The sequence below is a fragment of the Coenobita brevimanus genome, chromosome 52 (genome assembly GCF_032717465.1).
Source record: "Coenobita brevimanus isolate Jiangsu-jjx chromosome 52, ASM3271746v2, whole genome shotgun sequence".
Lineage (NCBI taxonomy): Eukaryota > Metazoa > Arthropoda > Malacostraca > Decapoda > Coenobitidae > Coenobita > Coenobita brevimanus.
Window position 1 is genome coordinate 34,814,978 of NC_137005.1, and position 4,558 is coordinate 34,819,535.

At 40.6% G+C, this 4,558-nt stretch overlaps 1 non-coding gene across 1 annotated transcript; it reads left to right on the plus strand.

The window, feature by feature from the left end:
* Positions 1 to 816: 816 nt before the first annotated feature.
* Positions 817 to 936, plus strand: LOC145400587 (5S ribosomal RNA). Its single transcript, XR_013897471.1, has one exon. It is a non-coding gene; the product is annotated as a 5S ribosomal RNA (ribosomal RNA).
* Positions 937 to 4,558: the final 3,622 nt, after the last annotated feature.

The window sequence follows — 4,558 nt, forward strand, 5'->3', positions numbered from 1 at the left end:
GTCACCAATTTTCTCCTTTTTTTCATCAAGGACCTTCTTAGCTGCATATCTTCCTCTATTAAAGGCTGATGACCCACCCTTCACTTCTCTGTTCGGTTCTCATGGCGTCCATCACAACACTTACATCAGCAATCACGTGATGAGGCTATAGTACACCTCATTTCTGACTTGGCTCATAAGCCTGACTGGGAAAAAAAAGAACGTATTGTTTTCTTTGCGTCAAAAATTGTTGCTATATCTTCCGACCAACCAAAATCTTCAGCAGGAGCATCCTTTAATATTCAACAACAGTCTATCTAATCTTGCATTATCTATTAATATTCTTGAGGTTCCTTGCCATAGGGACGTATCATGGAAGGATCACATTACCTCCCCTGCAAAATCTGCCTCCCAGAGGTTAGGTGCGCTAAACTGAATCCGTTTCTTTATCCCCCCACAACCGCCGATTTCGTACTTACTTTAATGACTCCCTTTAACCTCTCTCTCTCCGCCGCACTATTGCATCGTTACCTCTTTACAGTCACTAGTTCAATAGTCACTGCTCTTCTGGACTGTCTGCATGCATTCCTCCTTCAAAGTGGTGGGTGTATACTCGTAGCACCCGTCTGGTAGCGAAATTTCATCCTTTTTCTGTCCAGCTCTCTTCTGCAAGAGCTAGACCACACTTTCAATCCTTAATGTGCGCAATAGGTCAGCTAAGAAACTGTCTTCCTCAGCTTGTATATCCCTCGTCTATGATGTTCAGTCTTTTAAACACAAAATGTCCACGAATACTGAAAAGAACGGATCTTGAATTTGGCTTTGTTTATGTGTTTGTTGTAACAGTATACCACGTTGAGTACACCGCTTCCCGTCCGATCAGCGAAGTTAAGCAACGTTGGGTCTGGTTAGTACTTGGATGGGTGACCGCCTGGGAACACCAGATGCTGTTGGCATCCCTACGTGTCAAGTGGGGTTGGTGGAGGATTAGTGCCCCTCCCTGTAAAACAATTAACTCTAAGCCATTGGCCACCCCGTCTGGGATACATGGCGTCTGGCAATGGATGAATGAATGATTATGTGTTTGTGTTTATTTTATTCTTCGAGGTAACGACTTTGTAGGCTCCCAGTCTTTTGTTCCTTCTTCCCTGCATAAAGATTTGCCATGGAGTCTTTAGTAAGCTCCAAACCTCCCCAATGAAGCCTATTTCATAATGGATTATTTTTGTTGAGATCCAAACAGATCGGCTTCAGGAGTGTTCCTTACAATTCAGCTGCTCGATCATTGCTACAAAGGTCAGCGTCTACTGCATTACAAGATCCAGTATTCATAGGCAATCGGTAAATGTCTGACTGACAGGACAATTACTGGTTTACTATTACAACTAACGCCAGACAGTTTTACTGAGTGAGTCATAGGAGCCTGAATGTTAATACTGTCACCATTAACTGTAACGGTCAGATAAATTTTAGAACCACTATGTTCCACCTAATCCAAAGCAATTTACTTAACTGAGTGAGTCACCACTTGTTACTGGTGCAACGTAAGATTTTCTTCTCAAACGAGTAAGGCTGCCATGAGAGTGCGTAACACTAGTAGAATCTGACCAGAATTCATCTGCGGACTAACGTGGATCATCAGCTTCAGTTAATGTAAACATTTTACAGTTAGGACGGTCATGAATAATTAATGTGGGAGAAATATGAGTGCAGATAGCTACAAGGAAATGGACATTTTTCTTATAAAATTAAACTGCTATATACAATAACACTTAACAAAAGGGATAGTTATACAGACATTATATACAGTTGAAGGGGTTAGATGAAGAGGAAGATAAGGAAAAAAATGCAAGTCGAGAGGTGAGTTGAGGAAGATATATTAAGTATAGAGATGCACTAAAATGCGTTAACACTCCTTTAAGTATAATGTACAAGAATTATTTATAGCCCGGATATAAAATTGTATAGTGCTGGGTAGCAGTTATAAGTTCAGTGCTGAATAATTCGCACTATAATGAGGGTACATTCACATAAAATCACAGTGAGTGATGAGCAGGGACTGTAGAAGCAAATCGCTGTGTAGATACGTCCACACGCTTATCTGACGTGAATATAACACGTAACGCACACGGGTGGTTACACACAACTGTACATACGGTACATAGTTGACGGCGTGGCTCAGGGCTTTATGCTGTCATCGGGGTGAAGGTGGTCTGGCTTGGCAACACACACACACACGCACACACTTCAGGGGCAATGATTCACAACCAATCCTCATTGTGAAGAGAAGGTAAAGTCATGTTGCTAGGACGTGTTGGCGTGGCAGAGGCAAGGTGTCTTGCAGGGGATGAGGCCGGCCGGCTAGGTAGAGTTGGGTACGGCAGGAGTGTGACGGCTCTCAGGGTCAACGCCACAGCTCCGTCACTTCAGACACCATAAAGGAGCGACTACTCTGGTTCAGACTGACGCAGAAGGGAACTGCGATTAATTATTGAACTGGTCACAGGAAAATGATGAAAAATAGTCTGTACCAGATTTGTGATGGCAAATCTCAAAAGAGAGTCCCAGAAGACAGACATTGCAGGGCCTGACACTGACGGAGTAGCAGAGAACGTAAGGATGTAATAAACTTGCCAGACCTCAGGAAGAAATTTGGGGCCATTCTCCACTGTCCTATATAAAAGGAGCAGGTGCAAGTGTGAAAGTTAAACACCGTACACGATTGCTTCTTGAGTACCGAGCTTGGTGATACAGGAGTGTGTGTCGTATCAACGTCTGTCTGCTACTAGCTTCAGGGGTAGTAACGAGAGCCGGTCACTAGCCACGTTTCGTTCACGTTTCAGTGAATTGGCAAATACTCTGATCTAGCCACAAAGAGTTCCCAACTGCTAAGGTGTAAGGTACTACAACTACATTATAACACCAGCCGTCCAGTAAGGCATATATATCATCATACAACTGGCTATACTGCACATTAAGGCATATACTGTACCATACAGTGTTTCAATTGCTTCATTTATAAACTCAATAGTTGATATCCTTGCAGCTCACAGTCTGAAGCACTCTTTTATGCTCGAGGCCGTCACTATATTTAAACGCAATAATACATATAAAAGAATTTAAATACTTAATTGGTACATTTTATATTCAAAGAGAATATTATGAAGATTAGCTCAACAAGGACTAACCAGTATATGTGTATGGGATGTGGGAAATGTGCGGATATAAAAACCAATTCACTTCATCATAATAAAGATCAAGATTGTGAGCAATGATTTGTCAGTCCTACTGATACGCTTGGAAGAACCCGTTAAGCGTTTTCAGAACATTTTGTAATCTTTAAAATTATTGAACTAAAAGGTCGAATGATATTCGAATGATATTACTGTCCGCAACTGTACCTCATGTAATGAGCATTGAATTTACAACTTTACGTTTGTTTAATCTTGCTAAAATATTTCCCAACACCAGAATAAGCATAAATTGCCAGAGCTAAATAATACAATGGACCGGTACACAAAGTGTTCCAGAACATGACATTATAACTTCAGGAGGTGATTTTTGGGCTAGTTTTGTGTGTGTGTGTGTGTGTGTGTGTGTGTGTGTGAGAGAGAGAGAGAGAGAGAGAGAGAGAGAGAGAGAGAGACTATTGCCTCCATTAGCTTTAATCTGAATATCTGTCTATCTACCTACAGCCAGATTCCTCAATCCCGTAGCGGATAGTGAAGTGGCAGTTGACAAGGCGACATGGAGGCGATTTGTTTGTAGCCACCCCATACGGGATTAAGGCGTCTGGTTATAAAAAGAATTTGAACATGAATGTAATAAATAAAAATATTCCTAGTATTGTAGTATACTGTTCTACTAAAGAAAAAAAAAATCCAGACATGATAATCTTGCTACGTGCTGAATCTAGTCTTCCTGTAATGCAGTTCTCCTGAAGATCTGAAGTACGATAAAATGACTGTAATTATTATAATATCTTCACTACAATGATACGTGGTAGCTTATTCTTGCTATCCCCAGACGCTTTTATTAAGCTAAAAAGCGATTTTTCGAACTAGCAGGGGTTAGATATATATTTTTACTGACCCCTTCACAAACAAAAGTGACCCCAATATGAGTAAAGTCGTCGGAGGCAACAAAAATAAACCAGCAATGTCATAGTGTTGCAGTTGATAATATCTTCAGTACGATGACTTTATGGCATTTTACTCATACTACTCTACTTACAGATAGTTTTATTTTAACTAAGGAAATCCCTCTGGGTTGAAAGGGTTAAGAGGAGGCTACGGTATATCTAACTTCTCTTGTTCGAAAAGTCTAATTTGGATAGAATAATTCGCAGAAAAGAATAAAATAAAAATCATGTCTTCGGACTGTAATGATTAGTCTTTTATTTCATCGTTCCCGTCGCACTGTATCTCTTAGCTCCTTAAATCTGCGAACGTACACCCATGGTTAAGTCTTACTGCCTCCTGGCATTTGGATTCACATTAACTATGCTCTGCTCACTTTAACTTGGCGTAAAAATGTCATTTTCCATTATGACTGCCGGTATATATCAAGAGAATTAATA